Raw genomic sequence first — 17,227 nt, 5'->3', positions numbered from 1 at the left:
TCTGTATCCCGTTCGCCATTCTGTTTTCACTTTCAGTGTAGTGTTCAATAAATCCCATGAGATAGTCAACACTGTATGTAACAATATAGGCTCTGTGTTAGGAGATTTTGCTCAACTGTAGGCCAACAGAAGTGTTCTGAGGACTTCCAAAGCAGGCTAGGCCAAGCAACAATTTCCAGTAGGGTAGGTGAACTAAATGCATTTTAGTACTTCTCTGGTGATCCAGTCATTAAGAATCTGCCTGCCAGTGCAGGGGACATGGGTTCTATTCCTGTCCCAGGAAGATTCCGTGTGCTGTGGTGCAACTAAACCCAAGTGCCACAACTACTGATGCTGAAGCTCCAATACTTTGGCTACCTGATGCGAAGAGCTGACTCATTGGAAAAGACCCTGATGCTGGGAAAGACTGAGGGCAGGAAGAGAAGTGGGCAGTAGAGGATGAGTGGTTGGATGGCATCATTGACTCAATGGACATGAGTTTGAGCAAACTCTGAGAAATAGTGAAGGACAAGGAAGCCTGGTGTGCTGCAGTCCATGGGGTCGCAGAGTCAGACATGACTTGTCAACCAAACAGCAACAAAAAATGCATTTTAGACTTATGATAGTTTCAATTTGCAATGGTCTTATCAGGGCACAAGCCCACTGTAAGTGGAGGAGGATCTGTTCTGTGAAGCCCAGAGACTGATGTGCAGTGCTTTTGTGACACTTGCTTAGACAGGGTGGAGCATGTGGTCACAGGCAGATCAGAGGACTGTGATGGAGATCACTTTGCTTGGTGAGGATCCTGCCTCCTGGAGGAAGGTCACTTATCACCCTGCTGAAGAGTGTCCAGAGGCCCCGAGTAAAAGGAAATTTGAAAGGAAAGATGTGTTAAGAACAAGCAGTTGCTGCTGATGTAACTTTAAAAAAAAAGTTTCTCAAAAGCTGTTACAGAAAATCCTAATGATATGTGACTTTTACCACATCTATAGATCAGGAAGGATTTCCTTATACATAAAAATTTGGTATGCTTTTTATTATTGTGTAAAGCTTCTTAAAAAATGTTTTCTTAAAGAAAATGGTACAAAAATTCATAAAGAAAACAAAGTAGTGCCTTTATATGATTAAATATATAGGTTTGTGTAGGTTTCTTCCCTCAGATTTTCAGGTAAAAAGAGACATTTTCAACGGATACAATTTGGTGACATTTATAATCAATACAATACACTCACAGGGCATAATTATATTAAGTAATTTTTTACATTTAATTACTTCTTAGTAAATACTACATATCATATCTTCCATTTTAATGTATTTTGCCATCACTGTGCTCCTTTGAAGTTAAGAATCTAAATCCCAGTAATGTTGTTAATGCAAAATAAATCACATTCAGACCTTCTAGGTATCTAAGCTGTGTTGTGTGTGTGTGTGTGTGTGTGTGTGTGTGTGTGTGTGTGTGTGCCATGTGAAAATTTTAGCAGTAGTTTTCTGTGGGTGATTTAAATTATTTTGGATAATTTTCTCATAAGTAAGTTTAAATCTTATTTCGAACCCTTACTTCTCTTGTGGCAGAAACATAACCTTATTGAGATCAAGTCACTGGGGCTTACAAATTACCAAGCCATCAGAGGCCTCTGGTCCACTGTCGTCACTGTCTCTCCACATTGGTCACTTCTATACCTTCATTGCCTGAACCAGGGTGAACTCTGGGAGGCTCTCTTGGGCGCTGCCACCCATTTCCCTGCACAGCCATCTCTAGTCAACTGCTTCCCACCCTGCAGGAAAATTCTCCCAGGCTCTGCTCAGAGGCAAGGCAAGAGAGATCTATGTCCTTGCATCCTCCAAGCTCAACAGGAGTGGCTGTCCCCTCTGCCATTGTAATACTCCATCTGGGGTCCGGGTGGGGCTCAGGCAGGGCGTGGGGGTCCTTCCACCTCCTGTTCACTTAACATGTTCGCTTTTTCTCTCTTCTCTCTGTTCCACTTTCCCTTTGACTTGGTCCAGGAAATGTTATCTAGTCAGAGAGGTGGATGTTGGCAGGAAAAACAAAACAAAAACTGATTCTGATCAATCACATATGTTCCTAAATCATTTTTTGTTTTTGTAAGTAGAACCTGAAGAATTTGACTCTCTTGTTCTGATTATATGCTATGTCTTGTTCTGATTATATGCTATGTTACGTGTCTTATTATACATGTATTTAGTTACTCAATTTACATAAATAAGTTATCTACATAGAAAACAATGGAGCTAACGCTCAATGTACTTTTAGCTTGTATAACTATTGTGTTATATTTCTTACAATTATTATAAAATGACGTGTGAATGATAATTTAGTACTTTTCCCCTCCCTTTTCCTACCCAGCATGTATCTTCTATTAACTCTGCAGACCCTCAAAACAACTCTTAAAGTAAGTGCTTCTAAAATTCCCACAATGAAAATAAGGAAACTGACTCAAAGAGAGATTATATAACCTGCCTGAGGTCACACAGCTTGTTAGTAAAAGAGCCAGAATTCAATCCCAGGAGTCGGGCCCCAGGGTCTATGTATCTCCAGACACTGCAAAATTTAACCTAAAATTAGTGAATTACATTGCGTGCCAACAGAGGTAAAGCATCCCCTGGCAACTTTAACAGGTTCAAGCCTGGGAGTGGAACTCAGGTCTTCTGACTCCGCAGCTCTCCTTTTTCCTGGGTGTCTCTGCTTTCTGAGACTGACAATGCTGATGACTTTGCCAACTAAAACCAGTGCAAAACTAACGGTCACTTCCAGACAAAATGTCTGGGAAAGCTGTGCTCTGATCGGTGAGTCTAGTCCCTAGTGGAACTGTCATTGCTTAAGATTCTTAATAGACACAGTGTCAGGTCCAGCTCTCAGGTTCAAAAAAATCACTGCTCAAGTACAAGACTGGGAAGGGGAAATTTAGCCACAGACAGTGAGAAATTCCCGGTAGGGATTTTGACTGTGGTGGAGCCAAGAATGAGTCAACATTCTAGATGTGGGTTGCCTGATGCTCTGGGGCTGTATTCATGCCAGATTCCCAGTGTCTCAAACAAGGGACCCGAGGGTCCTGTGTTTATCTGTCTTACCTGAGCCTACACTTGCTCTGTGCTTCAAAGTGGGCACAATCACTGGAGCCCTTGAGCACGCCAAGCCCAATGGGGAGAGGGTTGAGCCACGTCACAGGAGAACAGGGAAGGATCATACATCATTCAGGGGACAAGATATCATCATTTGCAAAACTCTGAAGGGCCATCATGAGAAAGAATGGGAAGACTTGGCCTGTGGGGTCTAAAAGAGCAAACCTGGAGCTAAGAGGCAAGAAAGAGAGCGAGAAAGAGAGAGAAGAACCCAAATAATATATTTAAATGCTCAAGCTATGGAGTTCGACAGCCTGGATTTGAATCACCACTTAGCTGTTACTTAACCCCTCTGTGTGTCAGCTTCCTTGTCTGTAAAACAAGAATAATAAAATCATCTACCTCACAGAGTTCTTCAGAGGATTATATGAGATAATCCATGTAAAGTGCTTAGCATTTGGCATATGGAAGTGCTCTAGAAATTCTATCTGCAGAAATTATTATTATCACAGTGGTACTCTTATTGTCAGGGTGATTGAACACTGCGGCACGCTGTCTTAGGTAGTAACAAGCACTGAATGTCTGTAAACACACATTCAAAGACTGACCACATGATGAAGATGCATAATTTAGAGGCAAGCCTCGAGGTGCAAGGAGAACTAAGACATCTCCTGGGCTCTGGATGCTCCCTCTTTCTAGTCCACTCAGATTGCTATAATCAAAATACCACAGACTGGGTGACTTAATAAACAAGGGAATTTATTTGTCACAGTTCTGGAGGCCGGGAGTCCAAGATCGAGGCATTGGGAGGTTTGATGTCCTTTTTCTTGGACTGCTGTCTTCCCAGTGTATCCTCATATAGTAGAATGGATGAGAGATCTCTCCAGGGTCTCTTTTATAAGGGCATTAATCCCATTCACAGAGGCTCTACCCTCATGACCTAATCACCTTCCAAAGGTCCAAAACTTCCAAATACCATCACACTGGGGGTTAGATTTCAACATATGAGTTTGGGGAACACAAAAAATATCCAGTCTCTAGCACCCCTACTCCCATTTCTGAAACCCTGGGAGCAGCTTCACATGCCTGATGACTTTGTTTCAGTGAGAGTTGTCAAGTCAGTCACCAGGAACAACCTGGTCTTGGTCCAGCAGAGATGAACAGAGAAGGCTCATTCCCTGACAGTGACCTCCAGAGGTAATGGTAGAAAAGCACTTAGTAAGCACCATCACTCTGCCCAAACAAGGTGCAACAGTGAGTCCCTAAATACCTTGAGAGTGCCCTGAAGCAAATGCAAACAGAAGCATTGAGCCAGTGATCTGGCTGCTGAAGATCCCGCTGGCGTTGGAGTCTTATGTTCATACGTATCTGTGAAAAGCTAGGGATTGGGCACAAACTTAATGTTGAAATCTGGAGGAGGGTAATCCTGGACTGATAAGGAGGGGATGAGGGGATTGGGGGAAAGTGCTCCCTGAGTGGGAGGGGTTTAGGGAGGACAGCTTCTCTGGACCAGGTTTCTGGAAGGTGCCCATCTCACCCTCACCATGCAGGTCTCAGTCCTAGAGACACCCACAGCAGAGAACTTAAAATGTTTGCAGAGAGGATCTCAGTGAGACAATGGGAGTCCAGGGCAGCCTTCCTAGAGCACATCACAAGCAATGCAACTGGCTGCACTGTGGCAAGAGACTGAGGGAGAACATATTCTTCTCACTGTATCAGGGCAGCTTCCGTAGGATGTGAGGCTGGCCCAGGACAATTTTAGGACCAGCAACAGGAGCCTGCAACTGCAGTGATATACAACCTTGCAGCCAAAATATTTTCATTCATTAATAATCAACTAGTTAATTAATTAAATGATATTTACTGACTACCTATTATGATTGCTGTTGGAGAAGACTCTTGAGAGTCCCTTGGACTGCAAGGAGATCCAACCAGTCCATTCTGAAGGAGATCAACCCTGGGATTTCTTTGGAAGGAATGATGCTAAAGCTGAAACTCCAGTACTTTGGCCACCTCATGCGAAGAGTTGACTCATTGGAAAAGACTCTGATGCTGGGAGGGATTGGGGGCAGGAGGAGAAAGGGACGACCGAGGATGAGATGGCTGGATGGCATCACGGACTCGATGGACATGAGTCTGAGCGAACTCCGGGAGATGGTGATGAACAGGGAGGCCTGGCGTGCTGCGATTCATAGGATCGCAAAGAGTCGGACACAACTGAGCGACTGAACTGAACTGAAGAACTTGACTAGGCCACTGGCTGTACAGACATTTGGTCAAACATGATTCTAGGTGTGTCTATGAGGGTGCTTGGAGGTAAGATCAATATTTGAATTGGTAGACTGAACAACGCAGATTAAGGGCCTAGATCTGATAGATAGAGTGCCTGATGAACTATGGAATGAGGTTCATGACATTGTACAGGAGACAGGGATCAAGACCATGCCCATGGAAAAGAAATGCAAAAAAGCAAAATGGCTGTCTGGGGAAGCCTTACAAATAGCTGTGAAAAGAAGAGAAGTGAAAAGCCAAGGAGAAAAGGAAAGATATAAGCATCTGAATGCAGAGTTCCAAAGAATAGCAAGAAGAGATAAGACAGCCTTCCTCAGCGATCAATGCAAAGAAATAGAGGAAAACAATAGAATAGGAAAGACTAGAGATCTCTTCAAGAAAATTAGAGATACCAAGGGAACATTTCATGCAAAGATGGGCTTGATAAAGGACAGAAATGGTATGGACCTAACAGAAGCAGAAGATATTAAGAAGAGATGGCAAGAATACACAGAAGAACTGTACAAAAAGGATCTTCACGACCCGGATAATCAAAATGGTGTGATCACTCATCTAGAGCCAGACATCCTGGAATGTGAAGTCAAGTAGGCCTTAGAAAGCATCACTACGAACAAAGCTAGTGGAGGTGATGGAATTCCAGTTGAGCTATTTCAAAGCCTGAAAGATGATGCTGTGAAAGTGCTGCACTCAATATGCCAGCAAATTTGGAAAACTCAGCAGTGGCCACGGGACTGGAAAAGGTCAGTTTTCATTCCTATCCCGAAGAAAGGCAACGCCAAGGAATTTTCAAACTACCGCACAATTGCACTCATCTCACACGCTAGTAAAGTAATGCTCAGAATTCTCCAAGCCAGGCTTCAGCAATATGTGAACCGTGAACTTCCTGATGTTCAAGCTGGTTTTAGAAAAGGCAGAGGTACCAGAGAGATCAAATTGCCAACATCCGCTGGATCACGGAAAAAGCAAGAGAGTTCCAGAAAAACATCTATTTCTGCTTTATTGACTATGCCAAAGCCTTTGACTGTGTGGATCACAATAAACTGTGGAAAATTCTGAAAGAGATGGGAATACCAGACCACCTAACCTGCCTCTTGAGAAACCTATATGCAGGTCAGGAAGCAACAGTTAGAACTGGACATGGAACAACAGACTGGTTCCAAATTGGAAAAGGAGTACGTCAAGTCTGTATACCGTCACCCTGCTTATTTAACTTCTATGCAGAGTACATCATGAGAAACGCTGGGCTGGAAGAAACACAAGCTGGAATCAAGATTGCCAGGAGAAATATCAATAACCTCAGATGCAGATGATACCACTCTTATGGCAGAAAGTGAAGAGGAACTAAAAAGCCTCTTGATGAAAGTGAAAGAGGAGAGTGAAAAAGTTGGCTTCAAGCTCAACATTCAGAAAATGAAGATCATGGCATCCGGTCCTATCACTCCATGGGAAATAGATGGAGAAACAGTGGAAACAGTGTCAGACTTTATTTTTTTGTGCTCCAAAATCACTGGAGATGGTGACTGCAGCCATGAAATTAAAAGACGCTTGCTCCTTGGAAGAAAAGTTATGACCAACCTAGATAACATATTCAAAAGCAGAGACATTACTTTGCCGACTAAGGTCCGTCTAGTCAAGGTTATGGTTTTTCCAGTAGTCATGTATGGATGTGAGAGTTGGACTGTGAAGAAGGCTGAATGCCGAAGAATTGATGCTTTTGAACTGTGGTGTTGGAGAAGACTCTTGAGAGTCCCTTGGACTGCAAGGAGATCCAACCAGTCCATTCTGAAGGAGATCAACCCTGGGATTTCTTTGGAAGGAATGATGCTAAGGCTGAAACTCCAGTACTTTGGCCACCTCATGCGAAGAGTTGACTCATTGGAAAAGACCCTGATGCTGGGAGGGATTGGGGGCAGGAGGAGAAGGGGATGGCCGAGGATGAGATGGCTGGATGGCATCATGGACTCGATGGACATGAGTCAGAGTGAACTCCGGGAGATGGTGATGGACAGGGAGGCCTGGCGTGCTGCAGTTCATGGGGTCGCAAAGAGTCGGACACGACCGAGCGACTGAACTGAACTGAACTGAAAAAGGGAGTACCATGCTGTGCTAAGTGGCTTCAGTCATGTCTGACTCTTTGTGACCCTGTGGACTTTAACACACCAGGCTCCTCCATCCATAGAATTCTCCAGGCAAGAATACTGGAGTCAGTTGCTGTGGCCTCCTCCAAGAGATCTTTACAGAGTGTGTATAGATGCCTTCACACAAATATAGATACATACTGAGTTTTTAGGATTCTTTAAGATTTGAGTCTTTGACCAAAATAGAGTCCTGGACCTTAGGCCTGCTGGGGTCCTGGGATTCATGTGACTCCCCAGACAGAGCCCATGCAAGATGAGTGCTTCTGCACCTCTGCAGACAAGACTAAAGAAAGACTTCCAGTCAAGGTTTCTTTCTGTTTGGTAAGGAGTGCAATAGACCTGAGCTCTGGATCAAACCTGTCCGGGCAAGAAAACTAGTCATCAGGCCTGTGGGTGACTCAGGGCTTTGTGGCTCCTCATACATGAGGCCATTGTAAGAGCTGCCTTCCTAGTTTCTGCCAAATCTCCAAAGTTGGCCAGGTGTCAGGATTTCTCAGGCTGGCTCATGGTCTCTGTCCATTGTCCTGACCTGGCTCCCTGAGCCAACAGTGGACTTTATTTTACAAACACTTATTATGAAACCATCATGGACTGGAACTGTATTAGGCATGAGGAATTCAAACATAAATAAAATACAAGCTTTTTCACAGAGTCCTGGACTATGGTTTTTCCAATGGTCACTTATGCATGTGAGAGTTGGACCGTCAAGAAAACTGAGTGCTGAAGAATTGATGCTTTTGAACTGTGGTGTTGCAGAAGACTCTTGAGAGTCCCTTGGACTGCAAGGATATCCAACCAGTCCATTCTAAAGGAGATCAGTCCTGAGTGTTCATTGGAAGGATGGATGTTGAAGCTGAAACTTCAATACTTTGCCCACCTGATGCGAAGAGCTGCCTCATTTGAAAAGACCCTGATGCTGGGAAAGATTGAGGGCAGGAGGAGAAGGGGACGACAGAGGATAAGATGGTTGGATGGCATCACCGACTCAATGGACATGGGTTTGGGTGGACTCCAAGAGTTGGTGATGGACAGGGAGGCCTAGCGTGCCGAGGTTCATGGAGTCGCAAAGAGTCGGACACGACTGAGCGACTGAACTGAACTAAACACTAACCTTCATCCATTCATATATGGCAAAGAAATAGACGAAAACAACAGAATGGGAAAGACTAGAGATCTCTTTAAGAAAATTAGAGATACCAAGGGAACATTTCATGCAAAGATGGGCTTGATAAAGGACAGAAATGGTATGGACCTAACAGAAGCAGAAGATATTAAGAAGAGGTGGCAAGAATACATGGAAGAACTGTACAAAAAAGATCTTCATGACCCAGATAATCATGATGATGTGATCACTAATCTAGAGCCAGACATCTTGGAATGTGAAGTCAAGTGGGCCTTAGAAAGCATCACTACGAACAAAGCTAGTGGAGGTGATGGAATTCCAGTTGAGCTATTTCAAAGCCTGAAAGATGATGCTGTGAAAGTGCTGCTCTCAATATGCCAGCAAATTTGGAAAACTCAGCAGTGGCCAAAGGACTGAAAAAGGTCAGTTTTCATTCCAATTCCAAAGAAAGGCAATGCCAAAGAATGCTCAAACTACTGCACAATTGCACTCATCTCACACGCTAGTAAAGTAATGCTCAAAATTCTCCAAGCCAGGCTTCAGCAATACGTGAACCGTGAACTCCCTGATGTTCAAGCTGGTTTTAGAAAAGGCAGAGGAACCAGAGATCAAATTGCCACAACATCCGCTGGATCATGGAAAAAGCAAGAGAGTTCCAGAAAAACATCTATTTCTGCTTTATTGACTATGCCAAAGCCTTTGACTGTGTGGGTCACAATAAACTGTGGAAAATTCTGAAAGAGATGGGAATACCAGACCACCTAACCTGCCTCTTGAGAAATCTGTATGCAGGTCAGGAAGCAACAGTTAGAACTGGACATGGAACAACAAACTGGTTCCAAATTGGAAAAGGAGTACATCAAGGCTGTATACTGTCACCCTGCTTATTTAACTTCTATGCAGAGTACCTCATGAGAAACACTGGACTGGAAGAAGCACAAGCTGGAATCAAGATTGCCGGGAGAAATATCAATAACCTCAGATATGCAGATGACACCACTCATTGGCAGAAAGTGAAGAGGAACTAAAAAGCCTCTTGATGAAAGTGAAAGAGGAGAGCGAAAAAGTTGGCTTCAAGCTCAACATTCAGAAAACGAAGATCATGGCATCTGGTCCCATCACTTCATGGGAAATAGACGGGGAAACAGTGGAAACAGTGTCAGACTTTATTTTGGGGGGCTCCAAAATCACTGGAGATGGTGACTGCAGCCATGAAATTAAAAGACGCTTGCTCCTTGGAAGAAAAGTTATGACCAACCTAGATAGTATATTCAAAAGCAGAGACATTACTTTGCTGACTAAGGTCTGTCTAGTCAAGGCTATGGTTTTTCCTGTGGTCATGTATGGATGTGAGAGTTGGACTGTGAAGAAGGCTGAATGCTGAAGAATTGATGCTTTTGAACTGTGGTGTTGGAGAAGACTCTTGAGAGTCCCTTGGACTGCAAGGAGATCCAACCAGTCCATTCTGAAGGAGATCAACCCTGGGATTTCTTTGGAAGGAATGATGCTAAGGCTGAAGCTCCAGTACTTTGGCCACCTCATGCGAAGAGTTGACTCATTGGAGAAAACTCTAATGCTGGGAGGGATTGGGGGCAGGAGGAGAAGGGGATGGCCGAGGATGAGATTGCTGGATGGCATCACGGACTCGATGGACGTGAGTCTGAGTGAACTCCGGGAGATGGTGATGGACAGGGAGGCCTGGCGTGCTGCATTTCATGGGGTCACAGAGTCGGACATGACTGAGCTACAGCTGAACTGAACTGATCATTTCCTGAAGTCAAATCTTTTTTTTGTAAATTAATTTATTTTAATTGGAGGCTAATTACAATATTGTAGTGGTTTTTGCCATACATTGACATGAATCAACCATAGGTGTGCATGTGTTCCCCATCCTGAACCCCCTTCCCACCTCCCTCCCCATCCCATCCCTCAGGGTTGTCCCAGTGCACCAACCCTGAGCACTCTGTGTCATGCATCAAACCCAGACTGGTGATCTGTTTCACATATGATAATATACATGTTTCAATGCTAGTCTCTCAAATCACCCCACCCTCACCTTCTCCCACAGAGTCCTAAAGTATGTTCTTTACATCTGTGTCTCTTTTGCTGTCTTGCATATAGGGTCATTGTTACCATCTTTCTAAATTCCATATATATGCATTAATATACTGTATTGGTGTTTTTCTTTCTGACTTACTTCAGACTGTATAATAGGCCTCAGTTTCATCCACCTCATTAGAACTGATTCAAATGTATTCCTTTTAATGGCTGAGTAATATTCCATTGTGTATATGTACCACAGCTTTCTTATCCGTTTGTCTGCCAATGGACATCTAGGTTGCTTTCAGGTCCTGGCTATTGTAAAACAGTGCTGCGATGAACATTGGGGTACATGTGTCTCTTTCAATTCTGGTTTCCTCAGTGTGTATGCCCAGCAGTCGGATTGCTGGGTCATATGGCAGTTCTACTTGCAGTTTTTTAAGGAATCTCCACACTGTTCTCCATAGTGGCTGTACTAGTTTCCATTCCCACCAGCAGTGTAAGAGGGTTCCCTTTTCTCCACACTTTCTCCAGCATTTATTGTTTGTAGACTTTTTGATAGCACCCATTCTGACTGGCATGAGATGGTACCTCACTGTGGTTTTGATTTGCATTTCTCTGATAATGAGTGATGTTGAGCATCTTTTCATGTGTTTGTTAGCCATCTGTATGTCTTCTTTGGAGAAGTGTCTGTTTAGTTCTTTGGCCCATTTTTCGATTGGGTCTCTTATTTTTCTGGAATTGAGCTGCCAGAGCTGCTTGTATATTTTTTAAATTAATTCTTTGTCAGTTGCTTCATTTGCTATTATTTTCTCCCATTCTGAAGGCTGTCTTTTCACCTTGCTTATAGTTTCCTTCATTGTGCAAAAACGTGAGTCTGAGTGAACTCGGAGTTGGTGATGGGCAGGGAGGCCTGGCATGCTGAGATTCATGGGGTCGCAAAGAGTCGGACACAATTGAGCGACTGAACTGAACTGAACCACCCAGTACTAGGTCCCAAATATGTCATGCCTGAAGGTAGATCCAAGAAAATACAGATGGCTGAGCTGAGCGTGCTCACTCAGTTCCTTTTCTGAAACTTCTCCATCAGATAAAACTTCCTCCTCCAGGGACTAGTTAATAAAGGTGCATAAAGGCCAAAGTGTTACTTCTGCTGACACTCCTGAACTTAAAGAGATGGGATGAAGGGAATGAAGGTTCTCTAGACATTTGGTACTTGCTGAAGTTCTAAGATTAAATTATATGAAGATGAATGTCATCATCTGCTAAGGCTGCTATAACAAAATACCATGGACTGAGTGGCTTAAACAACAGACATTATTTCTCATAGTTCAGAAGGTTGGAAAATCCAAGATCAAGGCGCTGATATCTTCAGTTCCTGGAGAAAGCTCTTCTTGACCTTAGACAGTCACCTTCTCACAATGTACTCACATGTTGGAGAGAGAGAGCTCTGGTCTTCCTTTTTCTTCTTATAAGGGCACTAATCCCATCATGGAGACTCCACCCCCATGAATTCACCTAAATCTAATTACTTCCCAGAGGTTCCAGCTCCTTAATGCCTCCATATTAGGGGCTAGGGCTTCAACATATTAATGTGGGGAGAACAAAAACATTCAGCCCATAACACTAAACAAGGGACAAGAAGGCTCCTGGTTTCCATGGAAACCACAATGAAAAGAGCATTGGATCTTGTGTCCAGATACCTAAGTTTAAATCCTGACTATATCATTTACTATCCAAGCATGCATGGAAGCTCAGTTATGTCTGACTCCGCGACCAGAGTCAGACATGACTCTGGACTGGGGTCCACCAGGCTCTGCTATCCATGGAATTTTCTAGACAAGAATATTGGAATGGGTTGCCATTTCCTCCTTCAGGGAATCTTCCTGACCCAGGAATCCAACTTGTGTCTCTTGGGTTTCCTGCACTGGCAGGTGGATTCTTAACCACTGTCCCACCCCAGAAGCCCCTACTAACCAGGCAACTTTGAGCAAATTGTCTTACCTCTGCAGATCATAGACCTGTCCTCTGAGAAACGGGGATAATGATGTTCAGTCTTCTGCAGAAGGTTGTTGGAAGGATCAGTTTGAGTTTGGGTACAGACAGATGGAAGGGGTTGTAGCTGTTATTGTTATTTCAGTGTCTGCTAGCCTTGGTATTCTTTGTCCTAGAAGGGGAGTGCAGTGCAGGAGCCTGCCTGCCTTGAGGTCTTATCTGAACATCATCTTGAACTACTTGAAGAAAGGAGACAACCTCCACCCACAAGGTCTGTCTTTTCTGTTTTATAAGGTCTCTCATGAGCTTGTTCAAGACCAAACTGCTGGACTGGATATTGCAGTTCTCTAGCTTTGCAACAATCTCTAAGCCCTTGAGTGGCTCAGAGAAGACACTAGACTAAAGCACTTTTGGTCTTTTTCTTCTGATCTACTTCCTAAACTGCACTACCCTACACCATACACACACATGCACACACCAGAGAATCCATTTCACCTCTAGTGGCTTAGTTGATTTTCAAGTACAGAAGGAATTTATAAACAATTCTTTAGAAGCTAAAGGAAGAGGAAAAATATCTTGTATTCTGCTCAGAATGGACTTTTTTAAAAATCTGAGTTAAGATTTCTCTTCCTCTGAGATATGTTATGATTATGATTTCTCTCTTCTTTTCTCCCAATGGTTTCAAGTGCATCAAATACCCTATGTAGATCTTGATGGTGCTGCTTGCTGATATCTGGTTCTTCCCAGACACATAATAAGATTGCCTTTCCTGACTCCTTGTGGCTGGATGCCACCAGGGGGACAGCCCTCATCAACGTGTGGTCAGCAACATGTGCTGCTTCCGGACCAGAGTATTTGACTGTTTAGATGTCACTCAAGTCCTCCAGAGCTCTCTCCTGTGGTGGTGATGAGCAGTGTTCGAGATGGTGGTTGCTCCATCGTGTAGATCAAGTCCCTCAAGAGGAGACATGAAGCAGAGCCTCCCGCTGACCAATAAGCAGCATGTCGATGAGTAAGAAAGTAACCTATCGTCATAAGTCATTAGAATCTAAGAGCTGTTTGTTACTGCAGCTTAACTAGCCTATTTTATCAGATCTACCCCTAACAAATGAAAAACCAAGTGTCCTGATGTTGTTCTATGCCCTAAAGAATCCAAGTTGGCCATCACAGGAGACTGGAAATGTCCTAGCTTTAAGTTGTCCCCTGCATGGTCTGGCTTCAAAAGAAGACCCTGCTTTCCAGAGAACTGATTTAGCCTTTGCATTAAACATCAGGCTGCTTCCTCTACCGCATGGCAGGTTTTCATCTCCTCTGAATAATTTTTTAGCAACTTGAGAAACTGCAATCCAAACATATAGTATTTTTGGCTGGAAATTAAAACACGTCACTTTTAAAACATAAGCAGCATGCCCTGAATGTTTATGGTGAAAAGCTCACTCCTGGCCAGACTGCAAAGCTCACATTACCGAGAGGCAAACCCTGGAGCATGCTAGCAGTTTGCCTCCCAGTTCGTCCTTCCTACACAGCGCGATGACTGTGAATCATTTCTCCTCTGGCACATGGACTCCCAGGCTTTCTCTCTGCTTCAGATCTGAGAGCGACTGGCTAGGATTTCCCTGTGCTGTAAGGGGACAGCTGCAGCAATGAAGAGACAGGTTTCTGTCTCCTGCACTGCCCAGGTGATGAGTTTCAAAGACACCCCACTGAAGGCTCAGCCACCGAGGTTCTGGTTAGGGGAGCTACGTTATTCCTTTGTTTGCACATCCATTTATTTAGGCGGCATTAGTCAACACCTACCATGAGCCAGTTTGCTGGGAAAGGTGTGGGGAGGGACCCAAAAACAAAGACAGCATCACTCTGCTTCTTAGGAGACTGTAACCCAACATTTGAGGCATCTTGCTAACACAGGTTGTAAGAGACAGACCATATTCAATGGAAATGTAGAGGCAGGTGATGAGGCAGGGGCTCCATAAAGGGAAAGGGAAAGACAGCACATTTTGGACTGTCTGTTACTTACCTTTTGTCACTCTACTTCCACCACCCCCTATTGGGCTGGTGTTTCATGTATCATGTGTGAACACTGAACTTCAGAGACATTAAGGGGTTTTTCCAAAGTCAAGTTGGAAGAATTACATTTCACTGGCAGTTTCCTCTGACTCCAAAACTGGCCTCTGTTGAATAATTTACACCTCTTTAAGCCACAATTTACCCTTCTATATAATGAAGATAGAATGAAAGACCAATCTCCTAGAGTTGTGTTGTGGATTATATGAGATAATTCGTGAAAATAAAGTTCTTAGTCTGGCACATGTGCCTATAACTGTTAGAAAAATAGTATTCTATGGGCATCTGATCTATTACAGATACTTGGTTGGTTCTCACAAATATAATTCTTATCTTCCTTTTAGGGATAAGGACAGTGAAGCTCAGATAAATTAAAAACTTGCTTAAAGAAAAATTGAAAAAAGAAAGTGAAGTTGCTTAGTCGTGTCCAACTCTTTGCGACCCCATGGACTGTAGCCTACCATACTTCTCCATCCATGGGGTTTTCCAGGCAAAAGTACTGGAGTGGGTTGCCATTTCCTTCTCCAGAGGATCTTCCTGACCAGGGATCGAACTTGGGTCTCCCACATTGTAGGCAGACACTTTACCGTCTGAGCCACCAGAGAAGCCTTGCTTAAAGTCACCTAATTGATAGGTGATTGTGCTGGGGTTAGGACTGAGATCTGTCTGACTAGAACATCAATGCTCTTTCTGACATGCCAGGTGTCTTCTGCTAATTCAGAAGATCAGACATCCCTAGGGAATGGATGGCATCCATCACTACTTCACGCGTTGGATAGTACTCAAGAGAGTAGTCTTTGCATTGCTCCAGCAATGGGGATTTTACCAACCCTATGACCTGGGCAATCTATCTAACCTCTCTGAAACCTTTTTCCCCCATCCATAAAATGAGGATAAATAATAAAACCTGCCTCTACGGAGAGGATTAAACAAGATAGTGCATATGAAGTGCTTAGCAAGATGCCTTGCACACAGAAAAATCTCAATGATGTAAATATTGATGATGATTGTCATAATAATGGTGATGATGATAATCTGGCATCACTGACACAGCCTAGGTGACACTCTCATAGGAGCTGCCACAGAAGAGGGGCAATGGCATTTACTCCAAGACTCCTGCCTGGGCCTGCACATACTTCTGGCTAAACAAAGACTGTTTATGATGCAACAAGTGAAGGAGCTGTGGAGAATGATGAGACCTACCAGAATTAGCTTGCTAAGAACATGCATTTTCAAGGCATTGCTTCTTTATGTGACTTCTTAAAATGTTGGTTGGCGACAAAGCCAGAATTCTCTTATCAAAATGAAATCTGCAGAATACAATTTTCAGCTCAAACAATGTGGTTTATACAAAGCGCCACCCTTTCAAGTCAGATGAGGAAATATAAAACTGTTCTATAATGGATATATTGTTTGCACACAAAAAACCATATGAATCCATGTTTCATGCCAGGCCTCATTTGGCATCTTCAGTAAAAGGGGAAAACTCTTTTTTCTCCAAAGGAAGCCCCTAAAGGAGACCTCAGCACCATCTCAACTGTCCCCTTGGCTTCTCTCAAAATGTCAGAGACCACACCTACCTCTTTACTCACTGGGATGCCAGGTTGCCAGGAGACACAGACCTGCACTGATCGCCAGTGGTCCTTTTCATTAAACTGAATGACTATGGAATTGTTCCCTTCAGCAGTGAATTCAGTTCTACAGAACTGTTCTAAGAGCTCATGAAATGCTCAGTACTGCACCAGGTACTGATACGGTATACTGTGAGAACGCCTAGAAAGGTAAGACCTCATCTTGATCTCAATACACTCAGCATCTACAAACATAGGGAAAAGTCAATTCCTTGTTCAGTTCAGTTCAGTCGCTCAGTCATGTTCAACTCTTTGCCACCCCATGGACTGCAGCATGCCAGGCCTCCCTGTCCATCACCAACTCCTGGAGTTTACTCAGACTCATATCCACTGAGTCCATGATGCCATCCAAAAAGGCAAATCTTTACTGTCACAAGACAATCCTGCAGACAAGCCATGGTCTTTCCCCACTTTTTTTTACTGAGTGTCAACTGTGTGCCAAGTGCAGTGCTAAGCATGGAGGAGAGAGAAGCCAAAAGTCACCCTCTCTGTCCTCAGGATTAGAGCCCACGTGCTTTAGAAACTCTGTGGAATGTGAGAGAGCATGTAACTAGGAACCAGAGACGTGATTTTGAAAGGTCTTATAAGAATGGTAACATTTAGCACATGGTAGTGCTTTCCATTTAAGGACTAGGACCCAAAGTCACCAGGCAAGTTCTGATTGTGGGTTGTAATCATTGACTGCACAGAAATTCATTACCTACCTTTGAACTTAGAGCCATCGCAGGCCACTCTCGACATTTGGAGGTTGCCAGCATTCAGCACCCGCTTCCCTTCAGCTCCTGGGTTGCCTAAGAGAATTTTCTCTCATGTGAAAGTTTGTCTAGAGAGAGAGAACACACCCTCTTCAAGACGTAGGGGGACCTTGGTCACTCCTCTCCCCA

This window comes from Oryx dammah, unplaced genomic scaffold, assembly GCF_014754425.2.
Source record: "Oryx dammah isolate SB20612 unplaced genomic scaffold, SCBI_Odam_1.1 HiC_scaffold_28, whole genome shotgun sequence".
NCBI classification, from domain to species: Eukaryota; Metazoa; Chordata; class Mammalia; order Artiodactyla; family Bovidae; genus Oryx; species Oryx dammah.
The sequence above is the reverse complement of the archived record's forward strand: the minus strand, read 5'-3'. Positions refer to the sequence as shown.